Genomic DNA, 18,157 nt, shown 5'->3' on the forward strand with positions numbered 1-18,157 from the left:
CATGAGGGTTTTTCCAGAGCAGGCTCCTCTTTCTAAACACCGATCGCTTGCCCAGCTCTGTTTCCTGTAACTCCCAGGTTGCATGTAAGTAATTTTCCTTTTTCTCTGCCACAACAACAACAACAACAAAAGCTCTCCAGGCACAACCCCTGGAGATCCCTGCAGCAAAGTGATGGACAGCCCCACCACCGGAGCAAAAATCCCAGGGCCAGGAGCACAGCGCTGAGCCAGGATTCCCTTGGGAGCAACTTTTTAAATCAATCCTTTCCTTCCACAGCTCTAACAACTGCAGCTGGTGGCCAGGAAGGCGGTTTGTTAACATGAGCCCTGGTTAATTACTGTAGGTGGCATTTGCCAAGTAAACCCTGCGCAATTACCGTATAAATAAAAAGCTGTTTCACGGCCTTTGTATCTGTCAGCTTGGAGCAGTAAGGAATGGCTCGAAGCAGCTGGGTTAGTGATCTCAGCACCCTCCAGAACAGGAGCCTGGCTGCTGGGGACCACGGGCCTCGCACCTCCTTCCTCTTAGATGGGGAAAACCAGAGTGTTCCCTGGATGGAAATCTGACAGGGACCTCCCACTCTTGAAAAACACCTCAAACAGCACCACACAGACGGAGAGGAAGGACAAGGTAACCTGAACCACGGAGCTTGCTGCAAGCATTCCCTGCCCCGTGCCAGCACAGCAAGGCCATCACCTCTATAAGGGCAAAGGCGGCATAACTCGGTGGGTCAGTGATAACCGCTCCCAGAAAAAGATGTGACAGCACTTCTGTAAGTCGGGAGGAGCATAAAGCTTGTCTAGCAGACTGCTCACACTCTGACTTCTGGGGAGGGTACTCACCCTGCTGAGGACAGCGAGCCCTGTAACACGCGACCCAGATGAAGCATAGACTTGAGCCACGAGGTGACGATTCCCACGCAGGGACAGCAGCACACGTGTGGTACTTTCACAGACACCCTGCGCTCAGCAGGGCTCAGCCACCTACGGTCTGGCAGTGCCTGGAGAGCGGGAGGTGACCCAGGGGCAGGGAGCACGATTCACTCAGCTCCTACCACCTCAGGAGCCCGATGGTGCATCCACGTAATAAAGGCTCATCCTGGAGGTCTATAGGGGCTTAGTGCTCGTCCACCAAAGCTCTTCTGCTGTGTACCTCTCTGCCTTTACAAACACCTTGCAGCACAACGAAATGCATGGTATGAAAGCTCGTTGCTTTGGCTGCTCTGGGATCAGCGGTCGGAGCCCTGGCTCTGCACAGACCAGCTGGAAGCCACAGGGACAGCAGGAAGGTGCTGGCACTGCCCTGCTGACCACCGGCCCTGACTAGAAATTCCACGGGAACCAACTGGGCTGGAAGAGTATTTGTGCCTCACCTTTGCTGTGGGTAGCAGAAGGAGGAAAAAGGAGCTGTACCTGAAATGTCGCAGTAGATTGTTTGTTGATACACTCTGGCTTCTCGGGGTTTGAAGATCACGTAAATTTCAACTGAAGAATCTGGCCAGACATCTCTCTCCTGACAGGAGACAACAAACCATTTATCTTCAAACATTACATTTCTTGTTTTCAACCACAGCCCTGTAAGCCTTTATTTAGAGCATCAATGACAAGCAAGGAGCAAACAACACTTACAAAATTTGTAAGACTTTGGAGGCAGCTGTGAAAAAATGTAAGTCCCTTACCTTTACTAGCACCTGGTAAAGGCTTGGTTTTTGGTTTTTTTTTTAATTAGGGCTATAATAAAGGACCTAAACTGGCTGGCTTCAGCATATCAAGGATCTCTTCAGAAGTGCCAGCTGACCTAAAGAAAAGATACGGTTTCCCTCCAAACCTTCCCTTATATCCCTGTGTCACTACAGCCATGTGAACACGTTTACTCAGACCAAAAGAGATTTAGCAAGTCAAATGGATTTTTCCATTCTTAGTTACAAAGAAAGAAAGAAAGAAAACCATGCCTGCCTTCATCATTGCAGAAGAGATCTGTAAACCAGCTCACAAACAAAGGCAAGGTCCCATCAGAGCTGGCTACCCCGGCCAGGGCCCACTGTCCAAGCCTCCCTCTGCTTGCAGGCAACAACTGGCAGAAGAGGAATATCAGGGCTTTGCAATCTGCTCCGGCTGCCTGCGGGTCTCCACAGGGGGTATGAGACATCGCCCATGACACAAAGCCCTAGTTGTCCTGGCCTCCTCCCGTTCCTGCATCACCGCTGCTGTCGGAAGCAGAACCGGAGCTGGGTCAGTGCCCACGTGGCATTTCTCTGACACTAGAATGTGATCCTGGCTCAAAATAACCCAAACCGAACACCAAAATGGTGAACTTCCACCGCACAAAAAAAATCCAGCTTCAGCAAGAACCTGGGAGAACCCTGCAAGTGTAAATCTTCAAACAGCGAGGGAGTGGCGATGGGTCCCTGCAGGTGTTATTCCCAGCAGCCAAGGCCCCAGCGGGATGATTTGCCCAACACCACCAAGACCACGGTGATTGCTGCACTGTTGCTGGGATCTCTCTGTACGCTGTATAATTCACCAGATGTCCTGCCATGCTCCAGGAAGCCAGTCAGTGATGCAATAAGATCCTGGTAAGGGACATATCTCCCTACATCCAGGGTGCTGCTGGATCCCAAGGCACAGTCAGATGAGACTGCTCTAAGGCATCAGAGGAAACAAGCCTACAGACGAGCAACACAACCCATCCATTCACATGCATCCGCACAGCTCTCTGCAACAATCCTGATGCAGCATTATTGATGGAGCCTTGCACTCATATCCTCACTCCCAAGAAAACCTGCACCAGCAGTTAATAGACTCAAATCTCTGACATGAAATCACCGTTCTCCAGGATTCAATGTATTTGGACAGAAACTTCGGTCAGTACATCCACAATCAGCTTCCCTGTATTGTCAGTGAAGCTACACACCAGACTGACTCAAAGGGAGAGGGCAAGAAGAAATCATCAGTTACACATTATTATACTATTCTGTGGCTAAAAAATAATTGTTAAGGACATGACTGTTTTGGGAAACCTTTGTCATTTCTCCCTTCATTACTGCTGTATGTCAGACCATAAAACTGGAAAATATTGTGAGTTATTTCTCCTGGGAAATGAAAATAGGCTGTTGGAAAGGTTCCTCACATTCCTGCTACCCCACGGGGAAGAAAGAATTGCTGGTTAAAAGGATACACTTCACTACTCACCCTTGCGGGCTACTGCTACATACGTGTACCAGCCCTAGAACACGGCAGGAGCCAGCGGTCTGCCACGGCTAGCATATTCTCCATAAGATGGCAGTTGAGTCAGATCATGGAAAACTACCATGGATGCTTGCCAGGACAGAAATGCAACTATGCAGTGCTGTGAACACGATATTGCAACACTTCTGGCTTAATGTCAGCCTCAGGCAGGCTGCAGCTGGCAGGTGGCATAAAATACCTGTGGATGTATGATGATCCAGCACAAAAACTCCTGCTGTTGCGGCTTGGCTTTGCTACAGCATACGGCAACGTGATACAGGAGGGGACGGCACACCATGACTCACCACTACAGAAGTGATCTCAATAAGGAGACCAACCATAAATAGATGCAGATCCTATTTCCCCTCCCTCAGCCCCTAAATAATGAGAATCTCCTCCATCTCCACCAGCCTGAAAAGGAAAAAGCTGGTCTTGGAAAGCGGGGCACCACCAACTGTCGGCCTGCTTTGTTTGGTGGAGGGAGAAGGTGATCCATGGAAAGGAAATCACTGCTCAAAGCACAACAAAACCCCCAAAGACAGAGCTGGCAACACAAGTACTGAAGTGACTCCCCAAAGTGCATCCTGTTAGTTCAGGGCACTCAGGGAAAAGGCAACGCCAAAACCAATATCTGCCCCTTCCCATAAATAACCGAACCCGCAGCGAGTGGGGGGATGGACCATAGCTCCCACTGGAGATGGCGCCCTCTGCCAGAAACCAAAGTGCTCCGCAGTCCCCTCTCATTTGGATGGGGACCAGCTGGGCACCTCAGCTGAGGTGGAGGTTTGCAGGAACAAATATCGCTGTTATCTCCTGGCCCAACCTCTGCACCAACAGCAGCAGCACTTTCGTAACCTGCACATCTTGAAGACCACCTCCATTGGCTCAGAGCTGACACGTGGCACTGAGGAGTCGCTACCAGGCAATGACAAGACAGTGATGACTTGTCAAGGTAAGAGCAATGATTACAAATCCTTTTCCTCCCTTTCCTCTGGTTTCCATTTCCAAGGAGTCAGCTCCCATGTGTCTGTACTGTGACTTACAGCTAAGCTGTGGTGGGGAAGGGGCAGCAAAGGACTTTGTCCTTTGAGAGCCACCTGGGCTTCTACCACAGATGCTTCTGCTGACATACCATGTGTCTTTGCAAAAATAAATCAAATCTGAGACGCACTCAGAAAGTCAGAGTTACAGAACAGCTTGTTTCCCACAGGCTTGGACGACTGCTCAAAATGTTCATGGTCACAGGCTGACTGCAAAACCGCTCCTCCTCTTTTTTCTTATTATTTTCATCAGCAAGTTAACCTTATACAGGCTGAAATAGCCTGCTGCAGCTTCCACTGAGAGCAACACCTGGCAGCTAACAGCCCGCTTACACAGCAAAGCTGCTGCACAAACCCTGCAAAGCCACCCTGCCCAGAGAGCCTTTCCAAGGCTATCATCCCTCCAGCGGCCTCCTAACCTCTGGAAACCTCCAGCCACTTGTTCCAAGGGTTTGATTCTTTCTATAGGGTGCTCCCAGGCACCACAGGTGATAGGTGGGAAGAGCAGCCACCACTTTTGGCCAGGAGGTCTGAGGCAGCAAGGTCTCAGCTCTGGTGGGGCCCCTCCAGCAGATTTACACGGCGCTGCAAGAAGGGTCTCTGTCCACGCCTAGAAGTTACGGGACTCTCACGGGGAGAAGGTTGTGGAAGTCAGCAGCAGTGGATTTTTAGATTTTACATTTGATAGGAAAAAACCCTAACATTTGATGTGAAAACACCCGTACGCCAGGGAGGAAGACAAACATCAGCAAAACTATGAATTTGAAACCCATTGTTCCATAAATCATGGATTTAATGGAAATCTAAAGACTGATAATGCTGAACAGGACAGGAGGGGAACGACTCCTGTAGTACCGCACTTACACCCAGTCCTAAGCAAACTGTAACATCAACACAGCCCTTTAGGAAAGGTTTCCACTCAAGACTTGAGGCCAGGCTACACTCTGGGTCCGTACAGTGCTACACGGAGCACCAGGACTCGGCGGGCAGCCAGGCTGCTGGACCTCACCCTAATGCACTTCAGGAGCCCAAGAGCAGGTTAAGCTCGTTATGGAGACCTAGCCCAGTTGTAATGAAGCAGGAGCCCTGGGACATGTTCCAAAACCAGCTGGCACAGCTCAGGCGATCGGCTCCCGCTCTCTGCAATACCCCTGCTGCTCTGACACAGGCTCTTGGTCCCATCATGCTGCTCTCAGCTGCAGTGGTGTGAAACTGCAGCTGTGCTGACATGGGGGGCTCTCAGCCTCATTCGGGCTATAGGAGTAACAAAGAAGAGAACAAGATCCCCTTCCTTAAAAAAAAAATAAATAGTTTCACCTACTATAAAAGAAAGAAGAGGCTCAGATTATTCTAGGGTTTGCAACAAGATGAGAAGGGATTTTGCATTGCTCAGGCAGCAGGCATTCTTCATCTCAGACCATGCAAATACTCAGAGTCAGGGCTCTGTTTCATTGAAGGACATGAGGTTTTGATTGCACAACGCTGCGGTCCCTGAGCAGCTGAAACACTGCTTTTGGCCCACGGGGAAAAACAGGGCAGGAACCTTCATTCTGATTGCCTGGCAAAGGCATGCTTAATACGCCACTTCATAAATCAATCACCCTTCAAGCTACTCTTCTGCTTCTCAGCAGACATTGATTGATCCATGAGGAAAGGAGACTAATGAATGGTCAGTTCTGCCCCGAAATGCATCCAGGGTTCATGGCACCTAAGAACATACTAGTGATTTCCACTGATGATAGAAGAGACAAGCTGCAGTCCAGGATGCCCCGCAAAGAGCTGAAAACTACATTCTTCCAGAAATCCTTCACAGGCTAAGAACAGGATAGGCAGCGTCACATGGAAGTCTGCTTCTGGGGATGAACAAAACATCCAAAAGGAGACTTTTAACTCCAAATAACCCTCCTAGCACCCACCCCACAGCCGTGCTCATGCAGTCAACTCCACGGGTTGCTTTAGCAGCATTTTTGTCAGAAGGGGTGTTACATAGTTTGGGAGATATAAAGCCATGAAAAACAAACAAACAAAAAAAGATCGAGCAAATGAAGCAAAAACCTAATTTCTCTTCTACCCTCAAAGCGACAGACCATTGGCTTTGAAACAGAAGGCCCTAGAGTGGGGCGAAGGCCATACTCTGTTTGCAAGAAATTTAACAACCTTATCTAAAACAGTATATATAAAGAAAAATCATTGTTACAAGCAGTTGTGGAAAAGGGGAACAAAGACAGGAAACGGTTGTTAACTGTTAGCTGATCTGACATAAAGGAACACTTTGGAGACCAATTATACTCACCCATCAATCTAATTGATTCGAACTATAAAAGCCTATATAACCAATTATTTGTATAAAGTATTAGTTACCAATCCTCAGTCCATTGCAGCGCTGCTACAATTAAGATGCAAAGTCATATAATCGCACAAACTCCTATTTACACCTTTTTTGCCTACAGTATATGCCACCCTGCACTCACTTTGAAGCAGATGTACAAGAACATAAAAGTCCAACAGAAACTAGCCAATCCTGCTGGGAATTCTCACAAGTGAAGGAAGAAAAGCACAACATGCACTCACGACCTGAGGCAAGCAGAAAGGAAAATCCCTTTGCAAAATTCTTAAATGCCTGGCAGTCCAAGGAAAAGCTAGAGCAGCCTCTTGTAATAACCACGGCATCAGAGCCTGGCTTACACCTTTGGATAACATGGGAAACAAGATCTTTAAAAACTCACCAAACAAAACAAGTTTGTCTGCATCTGCTAGCACTAAACACAAACAGAAATAATTACATCAGTTCACACACTACAGTAAAGCTCTGGAGCCAAGAGAGGCTGCTGCTTAGGGAAGCAGAAGGTTTCCTCACCTCTCAGCACTGGTAAGAAGCCACTACAAGCCTGCCTGCTGTTGAAGGATCGGAGAATTGTGCGACGATGAAGAGCTACAGACCTGACCAGCAGTGGCACACAGCGGTGGCCACCAGAAGCTATGGGGCTGTTGCTGTGAATTTAGCTCAATAGGAACCGAACACACTGCGACATCAGAGCCCCCGTGAACGCTCACACCAGACTATGGTTAAAACCAGAAATGGTTTTGGCATTCCCACCCTGGTATCCTGCACGACACAGGCACAGCTCAGGTCAAGATGCAGCGAGGCAGAGGGTTTGCTCAGGCAAGTCCTGAGCCTCCTCCGCTCCGGCTAGAGTCAGTACAAACTGCGAGGGCTCAGCAACCTGAGTGATCTCAGGAATGTGAAACACAACAGAGCGAGGGCTGAACCTCAGCTAAACCCTGCTGCCTATCCACATTCATCAGTGGGTTTGCAGAGAAAAAAGACAAAGAAAAAGGCTTGATCTAGAGGCTAAGTCAATAGGATTTTAATTTTGTTTTCAAACAAGTTCCTGGAAGCTACCGATGGCAGTGCCAGCCTGGCAAGATGACAGGACCTTCGGTAGAAAGGGGGTTCTTAAAGGACAGAGAAGAGAGGCATGCAGAGGTGGTTGTCTTCTCCAAAGTCTGCACAAAACCACAGACTAATATCACAGCGAGGTAATGTTTTACTCTTGCGAGTAGCTGAGATGCCCAGAGGTGATGGCACATCCGTGCTGCCGTTACTTGTTCAGCCTCAAACATCAATAAACACGTAGGGCTGGGATTTAATGAGCTTCCTGCGTGTGTACAGTGGCCACTAACACACCGCCAAGCCCTTGCAGAGGTGGCCTCATTTACCAAAGTAAGCTGATTCAGCTAAGCCCAGCATCAATTTCAGCTGAAGAAAGGGATTCAGCATCCCAACACATCGACATTCCCGGCTGGGAACCCCATGCTGATCTGTGCAGGAGCTGAGCAGTCAGTAACGCCCCTGACAATTCCCCTCGGCCCATATGCAACGCGATGCAGCCCCTACCACAGTTTCCCACCGCGGCCGAGATGCACAGGCTGTGCTTGCCCTGCTGCCAGCCGAGCACACCCGGTTCTGTAGTTACCGTCATCTTCACCAAACCCAAATGGTTCTAACACACCACATCAAACTCTCTGTCGTGCCACAGGTGGCTGAAGAGCTCCACATCAGCTCCCTAATTAATCGTGTTTCATATGCCTTGATTTTTCCTGTGATCTCATGCCTCATTTTCCCCCATTTGTGATGAAACCTCGGTGTTTTCTCAAGCTGGCGGTTATCACTTACAGCTCCAGAGGCTGCTGCAGCACAGAGAAGCTGCCTGTGGTTAGACCGAGAAGGGCAGAGGCACCTCAGGGCAGTGGCTCAGGCCATCCTGCATAGGGCAAAAGACCCAGATCTTCTTCTGACATCCCCTGCCACCCTGAGCATTGCTGCCGCACTAAATACAGTGATCCCCAGCCAGTTCTTCCAGATCTACCCAAGAAATTCTTTTGTTATTATTTTTTATGCTTACGTTGCCCTAAGGAGATCTTGTCTATCGTGCAAGTGTTGGTGCTGGCTTAGAGGAAGGGGAAGATCTGAGGCCAGCTCATCACGCTTACTGACCAACCCAAACCACACATCCCAGTAGCTCTCCGGTGCTCAGTACCAAACCCCCCTGCAGCAGCCCGCCGAGTGCGGGCAGCCTAAGCAGCAGCTGCTGGCCAGCCTTTGGGACTGGGGGGCTGGCGGGACCCTGCCAGGGAGGAGACGGCTCCGGCAGGGCTTGCTTCTCCACGCTGCAGGCTGGAATCACCACCCCTGATGTGTTTGACAAACACACAGATGTGGTGCTTCGGGACACGGTTTAGTGGTGGGCTTGGCAATCCGGGGTTAAGTTGGACTTGGTCATCTTCAAGGTCTTTTCCAACCTCCATCATTCTATGATCCTACGAGGCTGATGGCATTTGCCCCACACCTAGCAAGCAGCAATGGGGAGGAAACGGTGCTGGGGACCCCCTGCTTTCAGGGCCAGGCAGCAAAGCTCAGCGGCTGGGGAACAAGGCAGCCAGACCCCTCCCTGACCCAGGGCAAGGCAAGCTCTGCTCCACATCATCTCCAGCTCCCAGCGTGCTGCACTCAAGAAGCCTGTTTAGCTGCTCTCTCCTGCCATACAGGAATAACCTGAATCTGGCACAGAGCAAGTTTTGCTGCCCAGGGCTCAGGAGGGGAGACATGACTTCACCCACTTCCTATGGGGACAGGAACTGAGCCAGCGCAGGAAAACTCACTCTGATTAACAACCACAGAGCCAGAATCAGACCCTGCTCACACTTTCTACCTGCCCTTGAAGTAAGCAATTGAGGAGCCGAGGCTGAACTCCCCCAACTGTGCCCTGGGCGTGCAGAACCACAAAGGATGCTCTGAGCCTGGGTCTGCCATCCACAGCAGAAAAGCCAAGATTTGCTTTAGCACAGCTCTTGCTCAGCAGCTGTCAGCCCTCCTGCAAGCTGTGTGGGAAGCTGAGGGAAAACAGGGTATTCATCTGCCAAACACCTAGATGGTTCCTCAGCAGGCTTCTAGCACAAGGCTGGAGGCTTCCAGCAGGACTAAAACCACCGAGAACTACTCCTGAGCCACACACGTTACCTCTCTTCTGGGGAAACTGCTTTTTGGGGCTCCGAACCAAGGGGAGACAGAAGAGTAATGGAATAGGCAGTTCTGCTTGAGGGCTGCCTCCTCTTGGGTATGCTGTCTCCTAAAATACTCCTATGGGTATGGGTTCTGATCCCCCCCTCAAAGAGGGTGAGATCCTGCCCCCAGGCTTTTGTTTCTGCATTAGACTCACAGAGCTACTGAAAGAGAGCCATCTGCATCGTTACTTTTATTACTGACAGCAATAAAAGCATCTCAATATATAGCGCCTGTCAGCCATGCACAAGCTCAGTGGTGCTTTGCTAATTACTGAAGTTTTCTGTGCTGACAAAGAGATGCCAAGGGATGCAGCAACCGATGGGGAAAAACTGCACAGAGGAATTTCAATACCGCACCACAGATCCCCTGGGCTAGAAGCGTGTTGTAGCGCCTTGCCACAAGGGCCAGTGGGCACTGGAGGCACCCACATACAGGCACAGGATCTGGTCCTACACCTTGAAGACCACCCATCATACTATACTAGTACTCGTTGGAGACAGGAGCCTGATGTGAGTCAGCATTTAGGGAGCTCTGAGTAGAGAAGCAATTCTCCTTCCACAACTCCAAGCATCTCTCCGGCACCTCCTGTCTCTGGCAGCCTTCTTCACCTGCATGGAGCACCTGCCGTAGACGTTATTGTTTCTGGATGGCATTGGACTGGTGGTTTTGCTTTGCACCTCTGGCACACCTCTGGGAACCTGTCATGCATCTCCTCAGCCACGTGTCCCTGAGCAAAGCTCACCTTCCCACACCAAGCTGGTGCTATGCTGCCAGGTTGCAATAAATGTTGTTACTGCAGCAAACTGTGTTTGGTGTACAATCAGCAGCACTCAGGGCAAGCAGCTTGGGCATCATCTCACTTGAGCAGGACTTGACAGCTGAAAGAATATCTAAACTTTATGAATACTGGCTTGGCTGAGACTAGGACTTACCTCCATAAACTTATTTTCCCACATCCACACGGTCCACGCAGGGTGGGCTGAACGTCATCTGGGAAAGGCCAACTGACCGACAGGACTTTCAGTGGTATTGAAACCTTTTCCAAAGCTGTACGAGTGCTTCGCATACAGGTTTCAGAAACCCTTTCAAGTACCATAACCTGATGTTAAGGTGCTGGACAGGGATATGCTGGAGCCCAGAACATCCCAAGTCACCCTCATTTCAGTACGAGCTGGGATTTTTCACACCCAGACACATGTACACAGGTGAAAAGGAGGAGTTTAGGCATGTAAAGCACTGAAGGACAAGTTTTCATTGTAAATCATTACGCTCATAGCAGCAAACATTTTCTCCACGCTCATCCATAAATGTGTAGCAACAGAACTGCCACCACACACACAGTCTATCCAGGGGACAGTACCTGTGCTCCTAACCAGCCCAAAGGACACACAATTTAAATCAACCAAATCATACGCTAAGGGAAAAACTGTGACTTGTTCACATGGAAGAGCTCCATGCTTGCTTAAGCAATGCTAGGGACAGATCTGACCCTGCTTCAGCAGAAATTTAAGCAATGTTCACCTGATCCTGCGTAAGTCACCCTAAGAAGGGTGTGATCCATTGAGAACTACTGCTGCCTGCGAGCAAGTCAGTACTGATACACAGCCAAGCGAGGGAAACGCCTCCCAACACCTTAAACTGCTGTTTTGCTCTTAGCACTTCTGCTTCTTAATAAACACTCTGTTGGTGGCTCTGAAAGAGCAACCCAGCTGCTTTCTGTACGCGTGTCACAGGGAGCCTGCCGTGGTGCCGGACACATTAGCCAGGGCTCGCCGCGCGAGGTCAGGTAACACTGTCTGGTGCTCTGTGCTACTCCTGCAATAAGCTCTGCACCACACCTTTTAAGACTGATGGATTAAACGTTTCTGCTTCACATTAGCAATTAATCTCAGCAGCCTTTCACTTACCTGTATGCTTCAAAGCTAGAGAGATAATCCCTTCATTATCCCCTTGCTCTCCTTTGCAATTCGTAGTTTATTTCAAAATAACTGCAACATTGTACTGGCAGGCAGGAATGAAATCCTGGGTTCATCTCCCAGGGAGCTGCACGTGTTCCTGGGAAAACACCCATCTCAGAGCCAGCAGAGGGTTTATCTCCATGGCCTACCCACACAAATCACTTTTGCAAAGATCGACTATGGAGGAACCAGCTGTTTCAGTAAGAACAAGACTCTCAGGTTTTTCAAAGCAAGCCACAAAGATCCTGGCCCTAATTATTCACTCATTCTGTTCCGTCACAAAGTATAAACCCTACGGCCCTAATCTCCACTGTCACTGCTCATCTGCCCCAGAGAAATTCTAGCCCTCTGAATTTTATCCTATAGATTCTGTATAGGCATACAAATAAGGCACTTTTTTGTGCTTCCCTAGCTGATATTTCAGTCACTCTTCCTAGAAACTGTTACCCAAAACAATAAGCTCCTCTGAGTGAGCATAAACCATTCTCCGTGAATATGTCAATAACTGAAAAACGTTAGACAAAGCTGAAATAAGTCGTAAGGCTACATAAGCATTTGGAAGATACAGGAGCATTTGTAACTTCCACAAACCCAAGACAACTAAAATGCTCTTTGCCGGGCTAAAGCAGCACACAGCATCACCTCGGTTAGGACACCACACTTCCAAGGACCAACGCTGAGGAACAGGGACAAACCAAACCTCCCTCTCAGGCGAGAGGAAACACACGCCAAGTGCCTTCATGCAACTGAGGAAGCGTCTCGTTCGGCACCACAACATACCCCTGCTGAGCCAAGGCCGACAGAAGCATTTTAACATGACGCCTTTTCCTAAAGATATTCCCCACTTACTCTTAAGTGAAGCTTAAAGCTGATGGTGTTTCTGTGGCCTGATCTCAGCTTCTCCTAGCCTAACATAAATTTTACACCTATCTCGGGAGGCAGCGAGCTCTTCCTGCCAAATCCCAAGAGCCCTCAAGTCCTGGCTGCATTAGTCCTGATGTCGTGAGCTGTGGGACGCAGGTGGGTAGAGGGCAAAAAGAAAGAACAAGGGTCTGCGGCAAAACAACGTAGAAGCAGTGCAGGGGACAGATGTGTAAGAGACAGCGGCATTGGAGCGAGTCTGACAGAGGCACGCATTCCCACGTTGTGCTTCAAACATAGCACCGTCAAGGAATGAAGCTTCACACGTGCATATGCACACCGTAACGGAGAATCAAGGTTCCTCCCGCATCTGAATCAGCAACTCCCAGCAAAACCCGATTCCAAAAAACCTCATTCCTGCTTGAGGGGATGCACTTTAAAAGCCCCCTAAACACCAACTATTTGTCACTTTTCTTTGAGGCAAAGCCGGGACAGGGGAGATACACCTGGAGAGGGAATTAAGGTGACTGGGACAACAGGGAATGATGGCAGATGACAGTCATGGGCGGTGCTGGGTGGAGAGCACCCAGCCGACACCAGCATCCCCCAGGGAGAGACCGGCACACAGCCACACAGAACAAGGGCACAGGCAGTCTTTGCCCCTTACCTGCTCACTTAAGCACCGAAACATACAGAGGTTTTGAAATAAAAGGTTTTAGAAGTAGTCTGCAAAGCAAGCTTAACATTTTTCTGCTTTGAAAGGTCTCTGTTTTGAAGGACACAGAGACTGGGCACCATGCAGTGCCCAGACCTTACCTGTGTCATAGTGAACTGTCAGGGGTCTAGAATAATCACCAGTCTTCTCTGGGTGGAAGTCCACGTTACTTGCATGGCATTGCCAATCCCAAGAGTCCCAACAGAGGGATCAACAGAGAAAGGGCTGCAACACAGAGAGGCACATCAGGATTATTGTGGGACATTTGGGGACTACGTTCCTTCTGCCGTCTAGCTCACTCCAGCTCACCTGTATTAGCAAGGGGCCAAGAAACCACAGTCAGCAGCAGAAAAAGAGAACATACAGGGCCAGGAACTGAGCCACCGACCCAACTCCTGAAGAGCTCCAGCCCTCAGAAGATCCTAAGCTATAAAATGACCTCGTCTCCCCCATACCCTGCATCCAGTTTTCTGCAGCAAGGCTCAAGAGTCTGACTGCTAGCGATACGATCGGAGGAGGGTTTTTGAAGGGCACGGAGATGGCAAGAGTTATTTGCATGCACAACTTGACACTGAGTTGAATTCGTCTTTTCCTGCCACCTATAAACCTCAAGAGATGCAAATGTCAAGGCGATACCTGTCCCAGTGAGATTACACCCTGGAAATCAGACAGGGAGAACAGAAGTTTATTCTTGAATGACCAGAGAATAATTAAGAGTTTAATTGGCAGAATTAATCTATCTATTTTTTTATTTATTTTTTTTTACCTTGAAAGCATCCTGGTTTTGCCTCAGAAAGGGCACATTTTATCAGCATTTCAATGAAAGCTGTTCTAAGCAAAGAAAAATCTGTATGAGTGCAAAGGCAGATTAGAGTGATACAGAAACAAGAAAACAAGACACAAAAGGAGTATCCCATTTACAGCCTGAACAATTAAATCTCTAGCTAAATGAAGCACCATTACCAGGAGCATTTCAAGGCACCTTTAACAGGAGGTTTTCTGCATATTCACAAGCAATGCAGTCTGGGGCTCTGGGTTGTAATCCAGGCTTGGTAACTGTTTGCTTGGCCTACTAGAGAAATTCTTTGCAATGTGTGGGAAATATTATGAAAAAGTGTCAGTGTACTTTAGATTTAACAAGAGCAATTATGATTTCTCACCAGATAAACAGCTCTCAGCTGACAGACATAATTCAGTCCTTTAATGCTCAGGGAAAAGTCAGATGCAACATGTTTCTGCACAACAGCAGCTGGGCTTTGCGGCTCTTGTACAGCCTCACTTAGAAAGCAAAAGTTATTTGATTTAGTGCTTTGCTGCTGGTCAATTTGTCACCTTAAAAATATGTTCTGCAGAGTTTTACAGGGATTGGGGAATGCAGCCCACAAAAATAATGAGAAAAATCGGAGCCATGCGCAAGCTGAGCTTCGTTCATGTAAGCAGTGACAGCTGATGAAATTGCTGGACTTCCTGCTCATTAAGGAGACACTGATGCAATTGGGGGCCTGACCTGCTCCCATCACGACTAGCAAGAACATCGCCAGTGACTAATGGGGAAGCATTGGGCCTGCAATGTTCACGTGCTGGACCTGAGACTTTTGGGAGGGAGGAGGAAAGCCAAGGCGCCGCCAGCCTCAGAACCGGACTGCTCTACATGGCCCTGCACCTGCACTGGGGGTTGTGCCTGGTTATACTGGGCAGGGCTCTACTGGTGCTTGGCTGGGATCACTGCCTGCTGTGGGAAAGGCACAGAGAAATCCCCCCCCCCCCCCCCCCCCCCCCTTTTATTTTATTATTTTTACCAGAAACATTGCCGGAACCGAAAAGCTGCTGGTTAAAGGCCACACTTCAGCCCTACCTCCCATCCCATCCCCTTCCTACTCCGTCCCCATGTCTGCATACCCCTGCCCTCAGATAGCTGGGATGGGAATGACACTCCTGAGGATGACTTCAGGGGATGCCTGAGAAAGTAGAAACCTTCATATCTTCAAATTACCAGAGAAGAGGATCCCACCGAGGTCAGGACTCATTCTCAGGACTGAGAAACAGAGCACAAGTCAGACACTGCACCTCCTGCCTCCCACCCCACGCTGTACCCACAGGACAACTTGGTTCCTGCTGTAGCAGGAGCTTGGTATCCCTCACGTAGACCTGGTTCTCCAAGACCCAGAGGGATGTAAGGTCCATGCTTAACCTGAACTCTGAACTTCAGTCCACATCACTAAGCTGTTCCCTGCAGCCTACAGATAAGAGATGCTAAGGAAACGTCCCTGACACACTAATAGCCACATGAAAACCACTGCCAACAGACAAAGCTGGCAGGCTAAACTTTGGCCTTTTAGCCATTAATTGTGAGCTGTTCTTTAAGATAATTCTTGTCCTGTTAGATCTACCCTTGTAATGAGTAACTACTGCTCCTGACAAAACAGGAAAGATAAGGTTTGGAGGTTTATTAATAGCTCTTCTTCTGACATGCTTTTTAACTATGTCCATTTGTACGTTTGCTTTGCTGTACATCTGAACTTTCACAGGTCCAGATCTCCCAGCGGTGCCTTGCAGTCCCCAGCTTGTATAAACTCATCTAGCCGCACCAATCTGAGGGAGACCTTCCCAGCAGAACCTGCTGAGATCTTGCCCGTAATTGCCCTTCAGAAAGGGAACAACACCAGATTAGTAAGCAATTTCATTGTGATCTGTCTTGGTGTTTACATCTTGCTTGCTTTCACCAGGCATCAGCTCCCCATCTTGACAAAGCTGGGCAAAAGTTAAATCCCATGAGGATACCACGGGCAAAATACTCCTGGCAATTTAGCAACCAACTGACAAGTGAACAACGCTGACAATTCTGTGGCTCAGGCTTTCCCGACTACCGCGCTGCCTTTTCTCCTGCAACCGTACGTTTAGTCAGTGCAGTGTGCAACGAGGCTGCAACATACTTCGTCCCATGGTATGTTTCTCTTCTACAACCAAAACCCCTTTACTCCACTGGTGCCTTAATTTGCATTATAAAATCATCTGAGTTTGTGAGAATTGATTTCATTAAAAGCTGCCTCCAACCGCAAGACCGACAGTAAAATTACTGGTGATTGAATTGCCTCATCTGTCAACTAAGACCTATTGCAGGAGAAAAACCCAAAGATCATCTAATCTTGGCATATATAATGTTTTGGTAATGGTATAAAAGCCAAAGTCAAGCACTGTAACCACTCCGGTAAAGACAGTCTGTTAGGTCAAAGCATCCAAGACTCCATCTCCATACTGAAAAAATCCTGCACAGAGCCAGCATCTCACAAGCTCTCTCTTTCCCTCTTTCCCTGCACATAGGCTCTGTTGTCACATCCCTGTACATCCCATGGTAACTCTCCAGTCCCACACCTCCATGTAGTATAATGGGTACTGCAGGGAGGGATGCAAGGCGGCTCCTAGCACTGTGCCATGTAGGATCATTTCCTGAGCTTCCAGAGCTTGATGGGACATTCCTAAATGGACCTTCTCAGACAGATCCTCTCTAACCCATAGCACAGCATAGCACAATGTAATGTCAGCAAAAGGCAGTGCTGCACTGAGATCTGCTTCCAGGCACCATTTTCAACTGAAATGTACTGGAATGACATTTATCTCCATGAATGCCGTGGAGAAGAAACTCACTATCCAGCCTTAACAATGAGAACAGCAGGAAGAGATTTTTTTATATTTATACTATTATTATTTTGTTATTACTACGCTATGCAGTGAAGAGCTGGGTATGGACATGCAGGGGGAGGACAGGCACAAAGCCAAGCTGCGTAATGGGGAGTGCTTCGGTGTTAGGGTCCCTGTGCCCCCCCACCCTTATTAAAGAGGAGTCAAAATGTGGCCATGTTTTCTGGTAGATACCATGGCAAGGCAGAGTTCTGAACAAGCAACAGCAGAAGGATGCTGAATTGGCCCCATGGATTCATTTGAGAGCTCTGCCGTGGAGTGAAATACACTACACAAGTCCTTAGATAAAGTTGTAAGAGGCAAGGAATGTCCTTGTGAAGTGACCCGCTGCAAGAGCAGAGCTCGCAGTACTGACCGAGAGGAAAGGTTAGCATTGGAGATGGGCTGAAAAATGCACTGAAGGTGAAAGCTGGTAGGTTACACTTGATGCCATAGAGAAGGGAATCTTGAGAAAGGAGGCAGAGAGAAGTGACAGGAGCAGCGCATTGGACTAGGAAACTGTGGCACCTGCAGCTGCCTTGCAAAGGGGCAAGAGCCTGAATTCGCCCAGGCCAGACGACAGAAGTTGCAGCAACTAAGAAGTCTCAGTTGTGCAGAGAGAGAATAAAGGACACTGAGGCCAGCTGATGGTCTACAAACTTTGATCTCTCATTCCCTTCTACTCCACTAAGCCTCCTCCCCCTCTCACGTGCACACATGCTTACACATAGCGGCACACAAAACTATTATGTGATATTAATATTGGCTTTAACACAACACTACATCTGTACTCAGCAGAAGTTAAGCACACACTAAAGCTGCTTCAGTTCTCCACTAAATAGGAAGAAGCTAAAACAGTCCTGAATTTAAGTCTGTAAGGCTGGCACTCCTACCACCTATGCCATAACTCTTAAATACTGCGTCTCGTATCTACACATTAAGCTCTCCAGGACAGGAAACATCACTCGTTAGTGTCCAAAGCACAGGTTTAAGTGTTTGTGATGCTGAACAATCATTATGGGAGTCATTCAAAAGAATGCATGACATTAAACTAAAAACTTCCCCTGTCGTTAATAATGATGCAGCCTTGGTTACAGCCTCTAACGCAGGG

At 48.6% G+C, this 18,157-nt stretch overlaps 1 pseudogene; it reads right to left on the minus strand.

The window, feature by feature from the left end:
• LOC130152375 (hydrocephalus-inducing protein homolog) overlaps positions 1-18,157 on the minus strand; it is a 48,522-nt pseudogene that overhangs the window by 16,341 nt on the left and 14,024 nt on the right.

The sequence above is a fragment of the Falco biarmicus genome, chromosome 7, assembly GCF_023638135.1.
Source record: "Falco biarmicus isolate bFalBia1 chromosome 7, bFalBia1.pri, whole genome shotgun sequence".
Taxonomy (NCBI): Eukaryota; Metazoa; Chordata; class Aves; order Falconiformes; family Falconidae; genus Falco; species Falco biarmicus.